Source organism: Eurosta solidaginis, chromosome 2 (genome assembly GCF_040869045.1).
Source record: "Eurosta solidaginis isolate ZX-2024a chromosome 2, ASM4086904v1, whole genome shotgun sequence".
NCBI lineage: Eukaryota > Metazoa > Arthropoda > Insecta > Diptera > Tephritidae > Eurosta > Eurosta solidaginis.
The window spans coordinates 264,600,581-264,626,786 of NC_090320.1; the positions used below are offsets into that span (position 1 = coordinate 264,600,581).

Sequence of the window (26,206 nt, forward strand, 5' to 3'; positions counted from 1 at the left end):
TCTGAAAAATCGGATGTATGGTGGATATATGCTATAGTGGTACGATCCGGCCGATTCCGGCAAATGTCTAAACCGATACTTAAGTATACCCGCTCACCAAATTTTATCGAGATATCTCAAAAATTGAGGGACTACTTTGCATACAAACATACAGACGGTCAAAGGGACCGACGGACATGGCTAAATCATATCAGCTCATCATCCTGATCATTTCGGTATACTTGTTGGCGGGTCTATCTATTTTCCTTTAAATACTTACAATTTTGAGATTCGTGACAAAGTTAATATATCATTCAGTTACATGAAAGGTATAAAAATTCTAAGCATTTTCTTGATATAAATTGGAAAAATCAACGAAAAATATATTCTTGCTGAACTTTGGTTTTAAAATTTTGACATAGAAATTGGGGGCATAAAATATTGCTCCTTTTGAAATAGTACTTAAATTAATACTTTTTAAATAATGATAGAATATAGATGTAGCTTGATTTTAATGCAATTTTATGATAAAACTATGAAATTAAATTTGCTTTATTAATTTTTGAACCGCTTGCAGCTTATAGATTTTGCTGGTAATAATCTAGGACAGAGATCGACTGCTAAACCGCTGCTAAAAATGTCGCAAAAAGGTTTCAAAAGACTTGTTTTGACCTCGATATCAATAACCTGAAAGTAAAGACTTTACTAATGTCAAAAGATATTTTCAAAACAAAAAACTATTTAAATTTCTTGCTGAAGGGGGTCCTGCGACAAAAGACTATGTATCTTACTCCTAGTCTTGGAGCAGTTGAGGGTCATTACTCGGATTTAAATACCGAGGCAAAAACGTGTCTTTTGAACACGCTCCTGACAGTTTTGAACGGGCATTAGCAGTCCACCCCTGTCCTGTAGTATAACTTCCTTAATTGGCGTTTAACCGTTTAATTAGTTACGGCCGTCCTACAAGGTGCGCCAGCCGCTTCTTGGCTCTGCCAACTGGCGCCAATTGGTCACACCAAGGGAGTTTAAATCGTTTTCCACCTGGTCCTTCCCGCGGAGTGGTGGAAAATTTAACAACATGCAATAGTAGGACGAAAAAGACGACAGGTATATAAATTACGTTGGATATAAGTTGAACTTCTGAATTTCAGTCTTTATCCCGTAAACCTTAGAAGTTTCCGCTGTGAGAAGATTCATTGTTGGTCACCCACCATTACAATTCAACGCTAAGGTCAACTGTAGGCACGGGTTTGGCGCCAAAGGGATCATCGGCCACAAGACTACACATCTATGCAAGCCTTCGCTGACAGTACAGATTTTAAGTGCGGTGCTACAATTTCCCATATGCCTGTCCAGGACATTGCCTTGTGCACAAAGAGCGTTGTTTTAAACAACATTACATCTACATTACATAGCATACATTGTTATTGTTTTTGTCTTAACGATAAAAGATACTCCCCGAAGGTTTTGGGTAACTTTATCGGTGTTGATAATCCTTTTCCGGATATAGATCCGGTACGTTCCGGCAAGTGCCATTAAGGTAATAGCAGAAGTATCTCGGAAACAAATTGATGTGACCAAGTTCAACCTTCTAGGTTATACGAACCCTTCCACACAAGCTTCTGATAGCCATTACCTGGAATGACCATCATGGATGTATGACTTGTACATTAATCGGGATACTGTAGAAAAGTGTAATATAATGCGCCCACTTCTCAATTGATTACCCGTTCACAGGAATATTGACGGCAACGAAACATTGGTTGAGCAATGCGGCTGACGGTCCATCAGCTATACTGATCAATAGTGACAAACTTACCTATCTCAAGAAACCCGAAATTGCTTACTACCGACTTGTATAAAACCAACAATCAAATTTAGTCTGATTACGATCAGAAAATAAAGTTTCAACTGATTATATCTAGCAAAGAGATATTAAGGATCACATCCACAATCACAGGGCGCAGGCTGTTCAGCCTACACATGGAAAGTATTGAAATCTCCTTCAACGCAGGTGTAAGAGTGAGAGCTGTTGTGAGGACGGTTGATAGGAAAAAGTCACGCATATTCCCTGCAAGAGCTTTAGCCCCAAGGAGCATTATGTCCCGAACATAAGCCAGTTTTGTGCTATCCGATTTAAGGGCGGTATCAAAATGCTCAATAAAGGATATCAGGAGGTATATTGACCTAACCAAATGGTTTTGAGTTAAACACTAACAGGGTATATAAAGCAACTAAACAACCATAAAAGCCTTGGATACTGCCACTTGTGGTGCTGACTACGGAAAACTTTTGAACACCTATGATTTGAGGTCCCACATTTAAAATTTCCGGTTCGTTGACGGGAATGATGCCACCGCCGAACTGGTTATTATATTCGTCACGGAAAATGCTGACAATATATTCGTCCAATAGGCACGATAGATAAAGCAAGTTTTGCCCCCGCCCTGATATATGTAATTCGTCCTTAGCGACGTGAACGCCACCATATGAAAACAAGGTGAATTTGGCTCCGTTGTTGCAATTTTCAGCCTGCACAACGAAGCCTCACGTAATGCACTGGGACCCATATCTGAACATGAAATATCCGTCCTTCTATCATCACAAAACCTACAAGGAAAGCTGTAAAAATATATTTTAAACAATATTACCGGTTTTATATTGATATTGAAACATCTTTTCGTATAGCTCGATTATTTGGCAACTTCTTGCCATATATATTAACAAATATATTACACGTGATTATTTCTTATCTGATTGATGAGGCTACACCGCACAGGAGCTTAAGGGGTAAGCTTTATGAGGAAATACAGCACCTGAGAACCCGGTGAATCGAGTACTTAAAGAACAATACCCAAAACTAGCAGAGGAGGAAAGCACTCTCCCTAAGGAAAAGCGCGGCACTCTAGCTCAACTTCGATCTGAGTACTGTAACAGGTTATACTCTTACTTATCCAGAATCAACCCCAACATACATAATGTATGTATGTCCTGCTTGCAATGTGTCCCCACATGACACCAACCATCTCTTTAATTGCAATGTGGAACCAACCCTTCTAACACACCTCTCACTCTGGTCCAGCCCTGTTGAAACAGCAAGTTTCCTTGGACTCCCGTTAGAGGACATTGATAACAATTTGTGATTGGTCGCACCTATTGGGTGGGGCGAAGCACTGCTACAAAAACAACGACAACTAGTTGCGAAATTGCGCGAACCAAGAGCAATATAATGACAAAAGAATCAAAGTTCAAGATTCTCAAATCCAGTCAATAGATACATTTCGCAGCGGTTAAGATTTGCATTTAGATACAGCAACTTCTCTTTCTATACCTCTTTGCTTCGGCTTTTCATATATGGACATTAATTGACCTTGCTCTCCCACAATTTCAAGTAATTCGATTATGAATGGTAAATATAGCATTTCCGATTTTCCACTTCATATTCAATTTTTGAACGCAATTTCCTTATTTCCGTCTGATGCTCTTCACCATCTCCTGTATCCATAGCATCGTCAGCAGTCGCCATCATTTTATCGATTGTCTGCTGATATATTTTCAATCTACCTGCCACTAGGACCATAAGATTAAAATGTATTTCACGTTCGCTATATTTTTGCATACGTTTCTCAATTATTGGGCGTACAGCATCAAACCAATTTTGTTCGGAAGATACTGCGCCCAAATCCAAAGGACCTTCTTTCACACCATACAATTAATATTAGCGTCCATTAATTGGTATGTCAGTCAGATTCTCACATTTTTAAATACACATAACCTTGAGTTTTTTCTTTTGCTTAGGGTTTTCCTTATAATATTTTGAATAAGCCATAGTATAGGTTTTGTTGTATAGCATGTATTGTCATGTACGTAATTAATAAGTTTTCACTGAATTGCTTTATGATGTACTTTGAATAAAATTTGTAATGTAAAAATGGGAATGCTTATTAATCTAGAAGGCACGTAGGTATTTCAGGTAAGGGTCCACAGAAATGGTATATTAACTTTGGTCCGATGTTTGTAACGTTGAGAAATATAGAAGACAGACTCATCATTAAGTATACCGAATTGATCAGGGCGACGAAATGAGTTGATATAGCCATGTCCGTCTGTCCGTCCGTCGGTCTGTCTGTTTGAACGCAAACTAGTCCCTCAAATTTTGAGATATCTCAATGAAATTTGGTACAAAGATGTATTTTTGTATTATAGTAGACATTTGTCGGATCCGGTAGGATCGGACCACTATAACATATATGTCCCATGCAACCGATCGTTCAGATAAGACGATTTTGGCCATTCCTGCCGCAATTTAGAAAGTATAAACGTGAAACTCGCTGATATATACTCTAATATATCATAGAAGACATCCTGCAAAAATCACTTTGATCGGAGCTATATATAGTTATATCCCATACAGCCGATCGTTGAGATAGAAACATTTTTGGCCATTTCTTCCTTAATTTCCAATATATCAAGTAAGGAAGGCTAAGTTCGGGTGTAACAGAACATTACATACTCAGTTGAGAGCTATGGAGACAAAATAAGGAAAATCACCTCGTAGGAAAATGAACCTAGGGTAACCCTGGAATGTGGCTGTATGACATGTGTATCAAATGGAAGGTATTAAAGAGTATTTTAAGAGAGAGTAGGCCATAGTTCTATGGATGGACGCCATTTAGGGATATCGCCATAAAGGTGGAAGAGGGCTGACTCTAGAATTTGTTTGTACGATATGGGTATCAAATGAAAGGTGTTACTGAGCATTTTAAGAGGGAGTGGGCCTTAGGTCTATCGGTGGACGCCTTTTCGAGATATCGCCATTAAGGTGGACCAGGGGTGACTCTAGAATGTGTTTGTACGATATGGGTATCAAATGAAAGATGGTAATGAGTATTTTAAAAGGGAGTAATCCTTAGTTCTATAGGTGGACGCCTTTTCGAGATATCGCCATAAAGGTGGACCAAGGGTGACTCTAGAATGTTTGTACGATATGGGTATCAAACGAAAGCTGTTACTGAGCATTTTAAGAGGGAGTGGGCATTAGGTCTATAGGTGGACGCCTTTTCGAGATATCGTCATTAGGGTGAGCCAGGGGTGACTCTAGAATGTGTTTGTACGATATGGGTATCAAACGAAAGGTGTTACTGAGCATTTTAAGAGGGAGTGGGCATGAGGTCTATAGGTGGACGCCTTTTCGAGATATCGTCATTAGGGTGAGCCAGGGGTGACTCTAGAATGTGTTTGTACGATATGGGTATCAAACGAAAGCTGTTACTGAGCATTTTAAGAGGGAGTGGGCATTAGGTCTATAGGTGGACGCCTTTTCGAGATATCGCCATTAGGGTGGGCCAGGGGTGACTCTAGAATGTTTGTACGATATGGGTAGCAAACGAAAGCTGTTACTGAGCATTTTAAGAGGGAGTGGGCATTAGGTCTATAGGTGAACGCCTTTTCGAGATATCGCCATTAGGGTGGGCCAGGGGTGACTCTAGAATTTGTTTGTACGACATGGGTATCAAATGAAAGGTAGTAATGAGTATTTTAAAAGGGAGTAATCCTTAGTTCTATAGGTGGACGCCTTTTCGAGATATCGCCAAAAAGGTGGACCAAGGGTGACTCTAGAATGTTTGTACGATATGGGTATCAAACGAAAGGTGTTACTGAGCATTTTAAGAGGGAGTGGGCATTATGTCTATAGGTGGACGCCTTTTCGAGATATCGCCATTAGGGTGGGCCAGGGGTGACTCTAGAATGTTTGTACGATATGGGTATCAAACGAAAGGTGTTACTGAGCATTTTAAGAGGGAGTGGACATTAGGTCTATAGGTGGACGCCTTTTCGAGATATCGCCATTAGGGTGGGCCAGGGGTGACTCTAGAATGTTTCTACGATACGGGTATCAAACGAAATTTGTTACTGAGCATTTTAAGAGGGAGTGGGCATTAGGTTTATAGGTGGACGCCTTTTCGAGATATCGCCATTAGGGTGGGCCAGGGGTGACTCTAGAATGTGTTTGTACGATATGGATATCAAATTAAAGGTATTAATGAGGGTTTTAAAAGCGAGTGGCCCTTAGATGTATATGTCAAGGCGTTCTCGCGATATCGACCAAAATGTGGACCAGGTGATCCAGAAAATCATCTGCCGGGTACTGCTAATTTATTTATATATGCAATACCACTAACAGTATTCCTGCCAAGATTCCAAGGGCTGTTGATTTCGCCTTGTAGAACTTTTTCATTTTCTTCTACTTAGTATGGTAGGTGTCACACCCATTTTACAAAGTTTTTTCCAAAGTTATATTTTGCGTCAATAAACCAATCCAGTTACCATGTTTCATCCCTTTTTACGTACTTGGTATAGAATTATGGCACTTTTTTCATTTTTCGTCATTTTCGATATCGATAAAGTGGGCGTGGTTATGGTCGGATTTCGGCCATTTTTTATACCAAGATAAAGTGAGTTCAGATAAGTATGTGGGCTAAGTTTAGTAAAGATATATCGGTTTTTGCTCAAGTTAATGTGTTAACGGCCGAGCTGAAGGACAGACGGTGGACTGTGTATAAACCTGGGCGTGGCTTACACCGATTTCGCCCATTTTCACACAGAACGGTTACCGTCATAGGATCTATGCTCCTACCAAATTTGAAAAGGATTGGTAAATTTTTGTTTGACTTATAGCATTAAAAGTATTCTAGACAAACTAAATGAAGAAGGGCGGAGCCACGCCCATTTTGAAATTTTCTTTTGTTTTTGTATTTTGTTGCACCATATCATTACTGGAGTTGAATGTTTACATAATTTACTTATATACTGTAAAGTTATTAAATTTTTTGTTAAAATTTTACTTTAAAAAAATTTTTTTTTAAAAAGTGGGCATGTTCTTCATCCAATTTTGCTAATTTTTATTTAGCACATATATAGTAATAGTAGTAACGCTCCTGACAAATTTCATCATGATATCTTCAACGACTCCCAAATTACAGCTTGCAAAACTTTTAAATTACCTTCTTGTAAAAGTGGGCGGTGCCACGCCCATTGTCCAAAATCTTACTAATTTTCTATTCTGCTTCATAACGTCAACCCATCTACCAAGTTTCATCGCTTTAACCGCCTTTGGCAATGAATTATCGCATTTTTTCGGTTTTTCGAAATTTTCGATATCGAGAAAGTGGGCGTGGTTATAGTCCGATATCGTTCATTTTAAATAGCGATCTGAGATGAGTACCCAGGAATCTACATACCAAATTTCATCAAGATACCTCAAAATTTACTCAAGTTATCGTGTTAACGGACAGACGGACGGACGGACGGACGGACATGGCTCAATCAAATTTTTTTTCGATACTGATGATTTTGATATATGGAAGCCTATATCTATCTCGATTCCTTTATACCTGTACAACCAACCGTTATCCAATCAAAGTTAATATACTCTGTGAGCTCTGCTCAACTGAGTATAAAAACGTTAAACTTGGAGATATTTAATCTAATATATCATAGAAGATTTCATGAAAAAATTATTTCGATCGGAGCTATATATAATATATATACGATACAACCGATCGTTCAGATAAGGGGGTTTTTTGCCATTTTTTATTTTATATTTATCTTAAAAATCGTTTAGGTATGTACATCTGTTCACTATATATTTCTTATCTTATACATCCGATTATTTGGAGATTACGAACGGGATAAGATTACTGTTCAGCCCCATTCATGAAAGGTATAAAGTCTTCGGCACATCCGAAGACAGTCCCGTCCTTACTTGTTTTGGTTTGTTTTAGTTTTTAGATATAGTAACCGGTCGTTTCCCGTTCGGTCAGCCGACATGACTAGCCACAGTGCACCACTAGATCATGTCGACTGCCTTCCTCGCTACTCCATAGAAGATGCGTGTCCATAACATCGAGCAATCGAGTTGTGCACTGAGCGAATTTTTGGTGCATTACTTAGAGTAAAGCCTTTTGTATAAGGATCAAAGGATTGGGAAAATTCTTTGAATTCAGTAAGTGTTGGTCCCAGCTTAATGTCTTCATGGTCACAGTTCAACAGAATGTTAAGTATTGCCTGTGTTGCGCATGCATTGTTAATGACTTGCTTTTCAAAGAATATATTATCTAGACTATCATCGCGTACAACAGATCCAGATGATTCATCATCCCGAACCCATTTAAAAAGGAAACGAGCCCATGTATGCGTTCGAGGTCTTTAAATAGGTCAGGATCTAAACTCCAAATCTCCTCCACTTGAATGCCCTCACATTTAAATTCACGTATTAATTCCGTAAATACACCTGGATCGCTCTCAATTAAACACCAGCTGCCTGCGGCGTCGGACATTTCGTTTGGATTTGAATATTATTACAATGATTTTTGTGAAATTTTAATTGCATTCAGCAAACTTTTGTGTTCATTAATATCAAACAAAATTATTAAATGGGAATTGTCACACATTTGAATGATAGAAAAGTCAACACAAAGCGGAATTTGAGAAAAAAAGTGATGCGGTTGTAAAATTTTTCAGAGAAAGCAATTGGTAAGGTGTTACATACATTTTGTCCTCTGAGTAAAAAAGGATTTTTGTAAAGCGACCATATTATTATTTCTAAGGGCGTTTAAGATGGCGGCATTAGAGCGAGAAACTGCTTACATCCGCCACCTGCTAATTGACTATATATTGATAAATTGACTTATTTTCTGTCAACTTTCCAATCCACGTAATGTGCACTCCACTTATATATTTTTATTTCTCATAAATATTTTTACAATTTCTACAGCCACCGTGGTGTGATGGTAGCATGCTCCGCCTATCACACCGTATTCCCTGCGTTCACACCCGGGAAAAGCAACATCAAAATTTTAGAAATAAGGTTTTTCAATTCGAAGAAAATTTTTCTAAGTGGGGTCGCCCCTCGGCAGTGTTTGGCAAGCGCTCCGAGTGTATTTCTGCCATGAAAAGCTCTCAGTGAAAGCTCATCTGCCTTGCAGATGCCGTTCGGAGTCGGCATAAAACATTTAGGTCCCGTCCGGCCAATTTGTAGGGAAAATCAAGAGGAGCACGACGCAAATTGGAAGAGAAGCTCGGCCTAAAATCTCTTCGGAGGTTATCGCGCCTTACATTTTTTATATTTATTTATGTCAAAATTTTAAAATCAAAGTTCATCAAGAATATACCTTTATATAAGGAAACATTTTTCGCTGATTTTGTCCATTTATATAAAGGAAATGTTTAACATTTTTTTATTTTCTTTTTATTTCCCTTCCATTAAAGTTTTACGCATTTAATAGCTTAAATCTCTCATGTTATTTTAAATTTAAAATACTTTTTTAAAGATAAAATAGTGTTTATTTTGACTATAACAGACTTAAAATGATGCTTAATTTAGAAGCATTTTAAAACCGATAAAACTCTATTTTACTTTGACTATAACTACGGCCAATTATATTAATATATGACCACATACATAGATCACATAGGTCAAGGTCTAGAAATTATGGCGAAGTGAATGGTTGCATTCCCTCTCCCCCAACAACCGTTTTCCTAAGTCATTATTACTTTGGTTCATCCAGACATCGAACATCCCAAAATTTACATTTATAATATATGTATGCACGGTTCAAGGTTTATATAGATGTTGGTCTAAAAGATTGTGTCTTCTGGTTACTTGCAGGACAATTTCGGCATCATTCAGGGACCACTTTCGTACTCGCGACATTATATGAAGACAGTTTGGGATATTAGATAGAGCTTACGATTTTTCGAACTTGTTCGAGAAGAGATTTCTCGCGAGTCTCGCCTTCTCGCGAGATTCTCGAGTCTCCAATTACTCGTAAGGCTCGCGAGCTTCTCGACATTCAATGTAATCGATTCATTGGCTGTTTTATATAGGGCTTACGATTTCTCCTGGAACGCAAGCGAAAATTTCCATAAACCCACAACTAAAAAACCCCGAAATGTGTAGAGTATTGCCAATGCAGCGACTGAAGTGAAAGCCGAGAAGCTCGCGAGTATTATGAGTATTTCGAGAATCTCGCTAGAATTGAAAGTCGAGAAGCTAGCGAGTATTACGAGCATTTCGAGATTCGAGAATCTCGCGAGAAGCCGTGTTCTCGAGGTTTCGTTAAACAAATAAAATATTGTGAACAAAATTATATGTATAATAAAGATGTTTTGAGTGAAATGTCATGGGAAAGCAATATAATCAAAAAAAAAAATAATAATAATAATAAAATTCTCAAGTAAAAAAAGCAAGTGTATAAATAATGTCCATACAGCAATTGAGTTAATGTCGAGAAGCTCGCAAGATTTACGAGTATTTCGAGTCACGAGAATATCGCGAGAAGTCGAATTCTCTGGTCTCGAAAATCTCGCTTGTGTTCGAGAAGAAATCGTAAGCTATAATCAGAACTGAATTTTGCGCCAGTTCAAAACCGTGTTTGCAATCTTTTCGGGACTACTTTCAGAATACCTCAGGATTGTTTCGGGATTGTGCTCGAAATAGTTTCTGAACTTTTATAGATTAGATACTTTGAGATTATTAAAGGTCCGTTTCGGTATTATTTGAGGAACATTTTTGGGACTATTTAAAATTTTCTAAGACTATTTCGGGACCGTTGAGAGACTGTGTTCGAGATCTCCTTGGGGCTGTTTGGATCCGTTTCTGGATTGTTTACGTAATAATACTGCCGACACCTTATGGGAACTAACTCCATATAGTTTTCAAGATTCTGTTCGAAAGTATTTCACGATTGTTTAGGGAATTATATCTGAAGAACTGTCACCCAATATTTTTTAATTATCGGCGGATCTGTTCGCTGTTTTCAAGATCATTAAAAAAAAGAAAGTGTTTCAGGGAAGTATTGTATCCTCCTTTAAGAACTCCACTATATCCTTCCTTCCGTTTATCACCGTGTGCTTATCTCCGTGACTGCGAGTATTTCGCGATTTGTTGGGACCATTTAAATATTATTTTCTGGACGATCTCGTTATTTTTTTCAAAATCATATCTTGGCATATCGTGCGCACTGGGACGCGGTTAGTTTTACGAATATGTGAACGACGAACAGACGTTCAAATCTACAACAAATTAACGCCTTATTAACACTTAACAAAAGATATTGTTTATATCAGCCCATTTAAGTTCGAACAGTGTTGTTGTACAGAATTTTGTGCTCTTCTCCCAAACCGGTTTTTTTTTGGCAGTATACAATAGAAACTATTAGCAGTTTGGATACAGATAAACTAATTAAGTGAACCCCTTGTACTTTTTTGTATTTGTTCACTAAAAATACAGCCATTCTACAGATATTAATTTGATAACACAACTCAACTCTTCAAATATACATATATATAAACAAACAATTACTATAGAAGTTTTCTTTTGAAAAAGTGAAGCAAAATGTTTTGCCAAAGCCACGTTCATTTCGTTTCGCTGGTAAATGCGTAAATTAATTCAATTTGTTTAGCTAATTAAAAATTTCCATTAGAGTTATTAAGCTTATTAGGCTTATTGTATTACCCAAAAATTTCCGCAAGCTATATTTGATCGAGGCGGCCGCCGTGGTATTATGGTAGAATGCTCTGCTACCACCCCGACGGTCTTGGGTTCAAATCCCCGGTAGAGTAACTTCAAAAATGAAGAAAAAAGTTTTTTAATTAGAAAAAACTTTTTCTAATCGACGTTGTCTCTCAGAAGTGTGTAGCATACACTCCGAATGTATTTATGCCATGAAAAGCTCCTCAGTGAAAACTCATCTACCTTGCAGATGCCGTTCGGAGTCGACGTAAAAGCATGTACGTGTCGTTCCTCCAATTTATAGGAACAATTAAAAGAAGCACGATGCAATTTGGACAATAAGCTCGGCCTAAAATATCTTCGGAGGTTATCGCGCCTTGCATTTATTTGTTTATTTCATTTATAATGGACCGAGTGAAAACAAACAAGATTTTTTGTTGTGTAGCATTGACTTTAATTAAAATGTATTGTTGTTATTTAAAATTTCTGAAAGTTTGAATGAACGATTTTTGCTTATTTTTTATCCACATTGCTCAGTTGGGTATAAATAGCGCCCACAAAACTAATTTCGATGTAGTTTATACTTAAAAAGTAACAAAAAAGTTCTTAAATTAAAATGAATTCAAGAAATCTTTTCGCTATCGTCTTTGTCGTTCTACACTACTTTTCATCCAATGCGAACGCGGAGTTTCGCGTTAATGGAAACCTTATACGAATAAAGGACAGCAACCATACCGTATCAATATTTAGTCATTTCAGTTATATTTGTGTTGGTTCCATTATCTCTAAGGATTGGGTGCTTACAGATGCGTACTGCGTATACAATAAAGAAAAGTACGATCTCGCCATTCTAGTTGGTGAAAACGATATAACTGAATTAAACAAACGAGGTGTTCAACAACGCACAGTGTGCGATATATTTATTGATTTTGCGAATAAGGAAGCACCACTAATTATGAAAATAGCTGTGCTTAAAGTGTTTGAAGAATTTCAATGGAAGGATAATTTTGTAAGTTTTGTAAAGATTTGCAATGCCAATACCATATTAGAACCGGGCAGTGATATGAAAGTGAGTGGATGGAGTAAAAATGTATCTCCTTATCTTAAAACTGTTAGAATGCCTATAATACAAAAGGATGAATGCAAGAACCGTATATCGTCGTTTGCTCTACCAGACTCAACCATTTGTGCTGGATGTCGAAGTATGCTGCGTAATGGAGATTCTGGAGCAGGGGCGCTTGTGAATGGCAAACTTTGTGCGGTGGCGCACTACCTTGGTAGTGACTCCGATATTCCGAATGTATTTACAGATTTAAGAAATCGAAAAGTTAGAGAATTTATAAGTTTCCATACATCTTTGGAGTTGTTATAAATTCATGTTGAGTGGAATATCACCCATACTCGACAGAACATCGAATTTCGAAACATTGTGAGATAGGTCGTCTTCGAATTGAGATATGGTGACATTCCACTCAACAGTCGATATTTCTTTATATATCATGTATCATTTTATATATGATTTCTTATATATATCATGTACAAATAAACTGTTATGATTGCGAGTAAATAAATACTTTTTATTGTATGCTAGGAAATTGGTACGTATGTCTTAAGTTAAATGCTTTAAATTTTGAGACCAAAGTTTGATCACGACTGTAAAGTTCTCCCGTGTATGAATATATCATAAGATAAAAAGAAAATTGCGGAACAACTACTTTGAGGCCCTGGCAAACTCCGTGTAAAACAGCTGATCCAACCAACTCTATGAAAGTCAACGTAATCGGTAAGTCATAGAATAACGCCTTAGTCATAACGATACCATAGCCAACCTTTTAGTTTTTGGTTTTCACCCACAGTTTTGTTCCATAGATGTGATAGTTCAGCCGGTCCATTAGATTTTTTTTTTGTTTAGATGCTGTTGTAGACCTCTCTGGATTAAAATTGTAACCTAGTTCTGCACACCCATTTAAGCGAAGACCGGTATAATCTAAATTTGAAGCCAATTTGGTTTGGCCATATACATATATAGAACAAGAAAGTTTGATATTTAGGCTCAAACTGTTAACCGTGTACTAGCGTACCCGGAAACCTTTGTCCTGGCATTGTATTTTAAAACTATACTTCCCTTTACTTTTATTACTCTCCATATCATCGAACAGACTAAAACTTTACTACTTTTCCAACCATTTCCCTTTCTTATTCCTTTCCTTTCCTTTTACTCTTCATCTACACTCCCTCCTCATTGTAATTTTTCCCCTCACTCCCAAACCCAATCCCAATCTCACTCCCACTCTAATTCCCACTCCTGCTTTAATTCCCATGCTTACTCACTCTTCCACTCTCTCTATCTTTTTTTTTTATTGGACGTGGGGGTAGCTCACTACCACCAAGTGGCCCAATGAAGCTAATCCTGTTCATGTGTCCGCACCCCGTGGGAACGCCGTTTAGCATAACGTCACGGAGGGGAAAGGCGATTTAGTCGCCACTACTTCTTATGCGCATTTCTCTGCGCTCCCTTTCAGCATGCATCAATTTCATCATTACTATAAAGGCCATCTTACTCACAGCAATACAACAATCTATTTGTCCGCACATTCGTGGAACTAAATACCTAATGGAAGGCTTCTCTCTAAAAACTCTGTTTACATACAGTCTTTCGCCGTGAAACGAGGGCAGTGAAATATTAAATGTTCTGCGCTTTCCAATTCGGAGGACCAGTGTGGACAGAAAGGATCCTCCTCTATCCCACGCTTATGTAGATATTCCTTGGAGCCGCTGTGCCCCTCAATATCTGTCTGAGGTGGTAATTTAGTTCGCCGTGTTTTCGCTCGTACCATTCCGCTATATTCCGGCTAGCATGAAGGTCCATCGCCGTTTTCTCGAATCTTCCCACCGTTCTTGCACCTAACTATTTTTCGTGACCTTACGCTTTTCTTAGCATCTTCTGATGGTCGGCTGATTCCAATGCCATACAGATCGGCCAATTCTCCTGAGAGTAGATCTACTGGATTGGTTAAAGGTCGAATCGTATCATTTCTTGACAATAATAACTATTTCAGCTCAATGCAATTCGGGTTCAGATATGGGCGGTCAACAGAAGATGCCCTGCTGGACTTTTGTTCTCACATATATAGGGAACTAGACAATAAAAAGAACTGTGCTGGACTGTTCGTTGATATCACTAATGCATTTGACATGGTTGATCACCAAATTTTATTAGACAAATTGTATTTTGCGGGTTTCCGTGGGTTTATATATAATTGGTTTAAATCTTATTTGTCAGGAAGAATTCAAAAAGTAAAAGTTGGAAGTAGTATAAGTAACCCAGTTACAATTAGCTTAGGTGTACCTCAAGGATCTGTCTTAGGTCCTATTCTATTTTTGATTTACCTTAATTCAATATTCTCGCTGCCATTGTATGGAAAAGTAACAGCCTTCGCTGACGACCTTGCTATCGCCTATGGTTCATTGAACTATCTGGATTTAGTAGCAGGAATCAATAACGATGTGCATTTGCTAAGAGTGTGGTTTGCAGCACATAAGCTCTGTGTCAGCCATAAAATGAAGTTGATGTATTTCAATTTGCATCCAAAATCCTCACCTGACATAGCCATTGTATTCCATGCTACTGACTGCAAACGTTTTGTACTAAATAATTTTCTGTTCTGTGCATCGTTTAAAGCTGAAGTAAATTGTTGCAATAAGTGCTTCACTATTGAGAAAGTAAACGACTTCCAATATCTTGGTGTTATTGTTGACCAAAACTTGAGTTGGTCTACGCATATTTCTCGTTTGAAGTCCTACTTGCGATCTTCCGTTCGTTATTTTTACAATTTAAGAAAAGTTTCTTCAAACGAAATACTTAAAACTATTTACTACGCTTTAGTCCACTCCAAGCTCCAATACGGTATAACCTGTTGGGGTGGCGCTGCAGGTAATAAAATCCAGCAGCTTCTAACTATTCAAAAATGGGTCATAAGAAAAATATGTAATGTTGATTGTTTTCATCACTCTATGGAGTTGTTTAGGGATCTGAAAGTTCTTCCTGTTAAGCATATGTACTACTATAAAACGTTAAAGATATTTTTCATTCGCTGTGGGTATTTACATAGCCTGGTATCGGATAGTTATAACTTGAGGCAAAACTCATATGGACTTGTGTATGTCCCGACCTCTCGAACAACCAACTTCATCAACTTCTTTACTATCCTTTCTTGTAAAGATTTTAATGCGTTGCCTGCATGTATACGTGTCACTAGAAATCTGAATGAGTTTTTGGGAAAGTTTAAATCTTTTCTACTAGAGAAATCACACGAAGACATCAAAATTTTGCTGAACCATAGAACTTAAAAAAATATATGTACATATTGTATTAATATATTTTATTACTTATTATTTTTAATCAAACTTCACCCCACGCACTATTTTACATGTTTTTGAATTCAATTTTATTCGGAGATGGCATTCGATACTAAAATACATATATTTTTACAGAATGCCTTACTTTTCTTTCTGTAATTATGGTTAATTTAATTTAAGTCGCTATTGTAACATATATGCTGTTGTGAAAGAAAATGAATAAAAAATGAAATGAAATTTTCCTCGATAAAACATGGATAGCGTCGTCGGACACCGTCCGATAAGCACATGCTATTCGTATAGCAGTAATGCGGTAGGCTGCTAGTATATCTGTTTGGTGGACCAGTTTAGATCCGTGCCATACTGGTGCTGCATATAATATTATAGAGCTTGTTACGTTGGATAGTAGCTGACGGGTAGCTTCGCCTGGGCCGTCGATGTTGGGCATTATTCGCGTTAGGTCTCCACTAACTCTAGAAACTTTCTCCCCCACCGCCCTGAAGTGCTCCCTAAAAGTTAATTTTGAGTCAATGATTACTCCTAGATATTTCTTGGAAGGATTTGAATTTATTTGATAATCTCCTATGGTTAGGACCAACTCATCCGCAGTCCGCTTTGAGCTCACCAGAACCACTTTTGTCTTATTGCTAGCCATCACCAGCCCCATGTTCGTCAGCCCTTCCTTTATTCTTCTCACGGCGTCATTACATAATGCTTGCAGCAGATCAAGTTTCTTGGCCACTGCTACTACGACAATATCATCTGCATAGCCGACAATTTCCGTGCCTCCGGGAAGGTCGATTTGTAGCACACCGTCATACATCGCATTCCAAAGAGCTGGACCTAGAACAGATCCCTGAGGGACACCGCCCGTGATGTTGTGATTTCTTGGTCATCCGTATCAAAAAGGAGTACTCTGTTGCTTAGATAGCTACCAGTTATTCGGAGCAGGTAAGCAGGTGTGCCAAAGTTTCGTAGCGCTCTCTCTATCTCTCCGACCATAATTACCTCATACATATATGGAATTATACACCAAATATGGTATACCCTTTCAAATAATTACTCTCACTCGTACTCCCACTTACATGCGTTCCCCTCTCCCACCTAAATTAGTAAACGAAATAAAAAGAAATTTTAATACATATTTATCTCCTGCAAGTTATGCTCAAGACTAAATAAAACGAGTTACGGGATGTTCATAAGTGTTGTTATAAATGAAATGCTGTCATAAATGTATGTAATACTTCTAAATTAATAGTACAGTTAGGGTACACTCGTAAACATCAGAGTGCTGATATATTTCTGTTAAAATGTTTTCGTTTTTCTTTTCCTTGAGGAAATGTAACAAAATTATAATTTTTAATTGTAAAACTTAAGCTACTACAATCAAATGCTTCGTCAGTTAAAAACTCATTGCGCACATATTGTTGTAGCAATATGGGAGTGTTACGTATATGACTGCTGAGTAGAACAGCGGCCTATCTCGGCTGAAAGCCCCATTCCAGAATTTTTTGCATAAATGCCCCAGCTCACGTCAAAATATTTTAAATTGGGCGTTTTCCAAACGGTGGCTGAGATCGGGTGAAATTCCACTCAGCAGTCGAAAAAGTTTTGGTTAAATACATTGAAAATGTGATAAATTAAGGGCATCATTCTGTATTGCGAACGACAGCTCAGGCGAACGATTCGCCTTTTGACGATTTCGTCTAGCAATGGTATTCTCTATCATTTTCGTTCGGTCTTTACGTTTCCTACGCTACACAGTGTTTCGTGTAGAACAAGCTAGCTGGACAAAATTATTTTCTGATATTTTCAGTTTCATATGTAGTCATTTATTACAAGTATAATATTTTTTCAGACATATGTGCTTTTTTTCTTATTTTTTTCTAAAATTTTACTTCTTTTTACTTTACTTTACTACTTACTGATCAAGGAAAAAGTTATAGCGTAAGTTTTCTTTTATAATTATGTTACCATTCATTATCGTCACTGTCATTCGATGAGTCATTTGTGGAATGGTCATGAGCATCATTACTGTGAAAGCTTGAAACAACTGGCGTATTTATTGACTCCTCAACATAATCGGAAGACAGTAAATGTAAGACTTCTGAAGCCAAGCTTTTAAATTTTTTCTTGGGTACCTCCCTTAAGCTGTTAACTAAGGGATACGATGTTATAAGTAACATATTCATAAGATCTCTATTCGTGGCTACGCGCGACTGCTTTTGTGTGTTATCATCCCTGAATCGTCTCAAATCTTTGTTACGGGCTTCTTGTTCTTTTTCAGAAAGTTGACCAATAGGCGTTACATCCAATCCCGTAATCTCAGCACTAGCCTCAGAATTTTCGAAAAACCTTCTAGCAGTATTACCATCATTGGTATTGCCGAATCCTGGTTTTGGTTGATCTACTATCAACCCAAGTTCACTTCTAAATTTATTCTGGATTTCGTTGGAACATAGCTTAACACTCTATTTATCTGCCTCATTACTAAACTGCCATTTTTTACTTCGAGGCGATAACTTATGTGAAGCAAGCATTCAAAACATCTTATCCGGGCATGTTGAGTAGACAAGCCAAAACCAAGTTTACCTGGGTTAGGCATAAAAACCCGTGTCTCATCATTCATATCTTTTGGAGTGGCACCACAAATATAAAACTTTTGTGCGGAAGAAGTTTCAGTCAAAGCATTGCAAACATTTCCGTCAATCATTGTTAGGAGCATGTTGTGATTTACAGAAACCTCGCATTCTTCGAGAAAGTACTTTGTTGTCAACAAAGCATTTACCTCCTCTAAAGTTTGTTCGTTTCAGAAACAATAAAATCTTTTGTTTCCTTAGAGAAAATAAATTTAATTGGACGACAATACATCGTAGAAGAAGGCCTAGGATTCTGCCAAACAATGTTACCCTTTTCGTCCTGTAACTAAAGAGGAACGAAAGAAAATATAAACAAAAACTCATCAGTGTCAGCACTGCATGTGAATTTTTGCTTATATGTATTATGACCAGAACTTCCATCGCAACCCCACTTGCTGATTAAAGTAAATGACACAGATGTAGGTAACAAAGTAACAAGAACTCTTGATTTGCTAAAATTAAACTTTCAACAGTTTTATCTAATACGGCTTTAATTTCAGCACTTGTTTCACCCACATCAATCTCAATTGGGTAGCATTCTGCCTTAGCTTTTCTTAAACTATAAAATGATGGATAAACCTTATGGCCTGCCTTGGTACTCTACTTACGAGTTGTTTTGTACCCATGAGTCGTCGACTTGCTGTCTACATAGTATGCCAAAGCATCTACACTGCTCAAGCGTCTTGCACCTTGCTCACATGTTACCTTGTTCGTCGTTTTTTGTGGACTTTTTATAATATTAGCAATATTCCTGTTGCCGGACATCCGCGTTGATACTTCTGTCGCATAAACTAACTCATCAGCAATTCTGGATTGCAGTAGGTCGTTCACTCGACGACGTTTGACCTTTTCACTGGAAAGCAGAAAGTCCTTCTGTGGTCTTCCGGGTCCTGGGTTACCTGAAGACGAAGCTGGTTGCTCTGATGGCAACCTTGACTCCATCGTAATTGTAAACTTGAAATCTGTTCCCGAAAGCCACTCCGAGCTTTTATTACAAAATCGCTCCCAATGTCTTCCAGAGCTGTTCCATTTCTCATCAATGGTGGACGAATATTTTGAAATTTGTTGACTTAAATTTCTTAACGAATGCTCAGCTACTTCTTTTAAATCAGCCCTAAGTCAAATACAACTCAGTAACTCCTTATTTCTCGATTCTTTCGAATATTTCAACCAAATTTCAAAAAACTCCATTTTTGTATAGTTCATACTAAATCTACAAAAAAAAAAAAAAAAAATAGATGTGCAAAGAATTCGCAATGGTTGTTTCTTTCGACTATTAGAAATACTTGGGACCATAACATATGTAACATTTGCGCGCGGATACATATAACTTTTCCCTTTCTAAAATTAAAAATGTAGGTAAAAAGTACCTTTCTTCCTAATAACGGAATTTTAAATATATTAAAAATATTCTAATTCCGAAAGGATTACTATTAAAAAATTCAACTTGCCTTCGAGCTTAGAAACCATCACAAAATTTATGTAAAAGTGTTTAATTAAAAGTATTATGAAAATTAATATTCAACACTATTTTTTTGTAAATTAATCAACGCAAATTACGGCCACTCCTGCTTACTTACTTCAATTACTCAAGTTATAATAAGCGGAAAAAACAAATGTATGCAAAATTCCCGTTATTTTGTTGTTTTCTTTAATTTTCCATTACAATATTCTTGGAATAGAAACTTTGTTCTTGTCCAGCTAGCTTGTTCTACACGGAACACTGTGCGCTATGGCAAAGTTTAGGCGAAAGCATTTGTCAAATGGTATGTTGCCATATGTATTTTATTCAGAAACTTATTAAAATCACTTAAGTTTTAAAGTTTTTCATGTTTTTTCACTGAATTAAATAAATCTGGAAACAAAATTGATTTGTTTATTTTGGGTTTGTTTACATTTAAAAAAATAAGAAAAATGTAAGTGTATATTTGCAAGTTGGTGTGAATACTAACAGCACTTTACCTCAGATATGTAGCAAATTTTCGGGTGAGCAAGGAAGGTTTTAGACATATATATGGAGAAACGAAAATGCATATGCAAACCTCGTTCCGTACCACTCACTTACTAGTGCAGTTGAAACTATCAACATTTCTAAGATTTCTAGCCACTGGTAGTTACCAAAAGTCAGTAGGAAATGAACATGTTTCAGCTATGAGACAACCGACAGTGGCAAGAGTCATCGAGGAATGTTTAAAAGTTTTTGAAGCCCATTTTTGTAAGAAATGGATAGTTTTCCAAAAACTGAGGATGAGGAGAACAGCACGAAGGAACATTTCTTCAACTCATGTGGTATCCCGGGGATCATAGGATGTGTCGATAGAACCCATGTGAGGATAAAGTCACCTGGCAACCATATTAGGCATTTATACCATAATCGGATAGGATATTACAGTATAAATGTCATGGTGGTAACTATCAGTGAATTCATTGTTTTATTCTATTCCTGTCTTTCTGTATTTTTCCTCTTACTATATTTGTATATCTAGCTCCTTCTGTCTCCTTTTCCTCTCCCTCCTGTTTTACTTCCTCATATTTCTTCAGTTATTTTTTACTTCAAAGATTTGTGATCACAACATGGTGATTACGTACGTGTATGCAAGGCACCCCGGAACAAACTACGATTCTTTTATTTGGAAACATAGCGTAGTCGAAGGGCAGCTTAGATATGCTTACAACAGTGGGAGAACTAACTCCTGGTTTCTCGGTGGGCTTAAAATATTTAATAATAGTAGTGTTAAATACTTTATTGAGTTTTATTTCCGAACAGGCGATTCCGACTATCCACTACAACCATATTTAATGACACCTTTCCGCACTCCCAGTGGCGTATTGTCATTATTATTATTGAACGCTGCATCGGAGTCTTGAAGAACAGATTTCGGAGCATAATAGGCTCACGTGGACTGCATTACTCTACCGAAAAGGCAAAGCAAATCGGTAATATATATTACGCACTTCATAATACCTGTATTTTTTTAAGCATCGGTTACCTTTTCCACCGTTAATTGAGGATGATAACAGCAACAACGCAGTTGTGGAAGATATGCAATCACTTGCTACAAATATTTGTCTACAAATCGCAGTCAATTTGCAATAAATAAAGTTTTATATAGTCATACATTATTCGCGGTTTTTTTTATAAGTAAACAGGTTTGAAGACTGCTTTGTATATACTTGAAAAATTATCCGTCCTTCGCTTACCTTTTTTCCTCCTCGGTCTCGTCTTACTTTTCTTCCTTCCCCTCTTCTTCCTTCCCTTCTTCTTCATACTCTTCCTCCTCCTCTTTTTCTACTCCTGTTCCCACTATTCGTTTCCTCTTCCCACTCTTTCTTTTCCTCTTATTCTTCTCTTCCTCTTCCTACTCTTTCTCCTCCTCTTTAGCTCCCTCTTTCTCTTTTCCTCTTCTTTTTCATGCTCTTCCTATTACTCCTCTTCCAACCCTTCCCTTTATACCCCTCCCCCCTTCCCTTCCTTTCTTCTCTCCCTCATCGTCACCCTGCTCTTCTTTCTCCTCTGTTTCTAATTGCTATTCTTTCTCCTCTTTACCTCCATTCCCTCCCACGTCATCTTTCCCCACATTCTGCTCCTCTTTCTACTCCTGGTATTCATCTTCCTACTTTCTTCCTCTTACTCTTCCCACTCTTTCTACTCCTTATTTCATTATCCTCTTCCATTTGTCTATAAAAACTTTTTAAAGATGGGCCAGACAGTGGCACAGAAGGTGCTGCACGCTTTTCTCCTCATCAATACATCTCCAGCTGCGGCAATAATCGTGCGATACGACGCCCATCCTAGCGGCGTCAGTACCTATCAAGCAGTTACCGGTAAGAACCCTTATCAGGGTCGAAAGTCCTGACTTATTTAGTTTCAAGAGAGTGTTAGTGCGACCTTTATCATAGGATGGCCACACCAACTTTGGTGTATCGCATGTAGGAAGCGCTGACCAGAGTATATGCGCCCTACCTATAGTGTTCGTGCTCACACGGAACTTAAAAAAGGCCATTGGTATATCTAACGAGTCATTTTCAGGATGTGCGCGGGCATACCTTTCCTGGCCAGCTCGTCAGCTACACAGTTGCCTTCAATACCATATGTGTCATATGTGACCAGGTACCCATACAAGGCTAATACTGAATTGCTGGGCCATCTCATTGTTGTCGACACATGAGTTCAAGGTCTTTAGCGCGGCCTGGCTGTCCGAGAAAATTATCACCTTTCTTCCGTCTTTAGGCACAAGTGCCAGCTGATTTACAGTACTGCGTATTGCTAAGACTTCCTCTTGATGGACGCTACAATTGTCAGGAAGCCGGAAGGAGATTTCCAGTCCCAGGTCCGGTGAAAAGATACCACCCCCATCTTCCCGTCGGGCTTGGAGCCATCAGTAAATATGTGGATGGCAACACGAAAAGCATGCAGCATGCTCGTCCATTCCTGCCGTCCATTCCTGCAGAGAGCGCAATAGTCAGTGAGTACTGGTATTGAAACTGAAGCTTTAGTGCTCAAGATATTAGAGTGGCCACCACATACATTCCTTCAGCCACCAGTTCCTCTAATACGTAGGGCCGTGATAACGGCTAATTCTTTAGCCACCAAATCAAGTGGTGGCAGGTGCAGAATAGTGTTGAGTGCATCCGTGGGAGTGGAAACAAGAGCGCCTCTAATATAGAGCTCCGAACTCCTCTGGACTTTTTGTAAGCATTTGAGGTTCGTGGCCTTCGTGAGCGCCGGCCACCAGACCAGAACTCCATACAATAGAATTGGGCGTACAATGGCTGTATAGATCCAATATACTACTTTTGGAGAGAAACCCCACGAGACTCCAATTGCCCTTTCGCAAGAAAACAACGCAGTTTTTGCTTTCTTTACCCTATATTGTCTCTCCAGAGTAGTATGCTATCCTGAATGACTCCCAGGTACTTCACATTATCGCTGAAAACTAGGTTTACGCCGTCAACCTTGGGAGGTATGAGGTTCGGCGTTTTGTACCTTCTTGTGAAGAGGACAAGTTCAGTTTTATCCGGATTTACCCCGAACCCTGAGCTTTTTGCCCAGTTTCGAATGGTTAGTAAAGCAGTCTCCATTAGATTGCAGAGTGTTTGATGAAATTTGCCCCGCATAACAGCACAAATATCATTTGCGTAGGCAATCACCTTATGACCACTTAGATCCATGAGTTGTAGTAGTTGGTTGACCGTGACCACTGGTAAGTATAATATTATGAAAATAATTTATATGAACTTTTCTCATCTAAAGTACTTGTATGTGGGTACATGGAAATGAGCGGAAAAAGCTTCAGCAAGGAATTTGCTCATGAAATGTTTTCTGATTGAAGTACAAGTGAAAATTGATTCAGTGCTTGCTTTGTTGAATCTCAGCGGCTGCACGATATGTAGGTGAATACCGATTGTTTTCCGTTGCTCCACGAAGCTCTCAAGAATACCGTTGTCTTAAGTATTTGAAGCTATAATGATTTTTCTTTCTTTTTTCATAAGCCTTTGCTTAGAATATACCCGTGGCAGAAATGCCTGGTGTAAGAGGCGATGCAAGGGGTTGCCAGCGTAATATATAGCTTCCCCAATCCAATTGTCAACCTCAACTACCCGCGGCGAATCCTGTTCCTTTACCAGCCGTGGCTCATAAATGTAGGAGGTGGGAGGGAGGGATGTGGTCGTACCATATCATTGCTCAGATGGTCAAGCTAGTACCTTAATGGTGATTGTTACCGGATCTGCATCTGGCCAAGGATGATCAACATCGATAAAACTCCTCAAGGCCTTCGGGGAGTACCAACAACAAAAACGAGCTTAGATCAAGCCAGGCTGCAGTGACGGCATAAAACCTTGATCAAATCAGATATCGTGTGGAGATCTCGGGCCTCGTCTGCGTTCAAAGAGCAACCTCATATCTATCGTTGCTGGGCCCTCGGACAAAGAAATAGTGAAGGGAATGAACTTAATATGAGATGTCCAGAAAAGTATATAAACGAGGAGTATAGCTCTGCATCTCCGGAGGAAAATTGAAAAATACGCTGCTAGGGAAACGGAATTGCTGTGGACCAACCGGGATTACTATGAGGTCTCAAGGTCTCAATAACCTTATTTGCATAAGGAAGGAACGCGCTCCTTTCTCAAACTAAGGAAGTCTGCAGTAAGTATATTTGTGGTAGTCCATAGAGGCCTCTTGCTAATGCACCAAATACTGCGTGATTACACATATCAAATAGATCCTTCTGGTGAAGGTGCCAAGAACTGCACACAAGGCGGCTAAAATATAAAAGCGAGAGAAAAGCGATTTTTTCGGTAGCCACTATCGACTTTATCGGTGGTAGCGCCTAGGGATTTGTTTTATATCCTACTTAGGTTAGGTTAGAGTAGCCACCGGTGTAAGCACAAGTGCACTTAGGTCCAAAAAGGTTCCATTGTGATACCACGTTGATCTCTCCCCTACTCAAACCAACAGGTCGATACAGCAAACGTCAGGAGTTTCTTAGTTTCCAACTTAGCCAGATCACAAAGATCATTAAAGAAGGCAGATCCCAGAGATTCTTCATACTTAAGTTAACCGGAAAAATCGGTAGTTTTAACCGAAAAAAAGTTTATGTTAGCATTGGTCATCCATTCATCAGTCTATTCGTCAGCCTATTTGTCCGTGGGGTCATAATTAAACGTTTTTTTTGCAATAACTGTCATTACTTCTTCTGACCGCGACTTATGCTCCTCTAAAAAATATATATTATTTCAAAATGGAATATAGTTCTGTTGTAATTCAATACTTTACGAGATATTTCCGTCATTTATAAAGCTACACTGCTAACATTTTATATGATCAACTTTGTAAGATCGACTTAGAAACTGTATTTGACTATCTTGAAAAAAGTGCGGGCGACGCTTGCTAAGGCTGCTCGAATCTTTTGAAAATATTTGCATCGACTTCAAAAACGGTTGACGATTTTGTGATATTATTTAAATCCATCTTTACCTAACCTCGTTTTTTCTCTCACTCTCAAACCATAAATACGATTTTTTCGAATAAATTATTAACAAGTAAAGGTGTCTAAGTTCGGTGTAACGGAACATTATATACTCAGCGTGAGCTTCAATTGTCCATTTCATTTCAGATAAATGTCTCCCCATTTCCTTTTACAATAAAGCTTGATAAGTGAAATATCATTGATTCAAAACTTTTTTTTGCTAAGTTATAGCTTATTATTCTAATTATTTTAAACTTGTTTTATATCTAAGTTTCCGTGGTCTTTAACTGATCCCGTCCATTTTCACAAGAAATATCTTCTACTATAGGGTAAATCTGTGTACCAAATTAACTATTATATAATTATTACAATCCGTTAATTTTTCTTCGAGTTATGGCTCCCGAAACATAGAAAATTGCTTAGTTATAAAAGGGGAGGTACCACGCCCATTTTTTTTAAATTTGAAGTTTTTCTTATTTATTGTTACAAATCCACTTGGGAAATGAAATGCCATTGATATAAAGCTCTTTTTTTGAAAAGATATAGCTAATTTTATTCGTCCACGATCCTTTTAAAAATCCTTTATATAAAAGTGGGCGTGGTCCTAAGCCGATTTCGTTAGTTTTTCTTCAAAGCATTCCTTATAGGCAACCTCTCTGCCAAATTTTGTCACGATAGGTTTAACGATTTTTGATTTATGAATAGTAATATTTGTAGAATTGATTTTATCACAATTGGGCAGA

At 38.1% G+C, this 26,206-nt stretch overlaps 1 protein-coding gene and 1 pseudogene across 3 annotated transcripts in view; both read right to left on the reverse strand.

The window, feature by feature from the left end:
* Window positions 1–8,318, reverse strand: part of LOC137240155 (ubiquitin carboxyl-terminal hydrolase isozyme L5-like) — a 55,817-nt pseudogene extending 47,499 nt beyond the window's left edge.
* Pde1c (Phosphodiesterase 1c) overlaps window positions 1–26,206 on the reverse strand; it is a 704,757-nt gene that overhangs the window by 348,633 nt on the left and 329,918 nt on the right. The window lies entirely within an intron of this gene.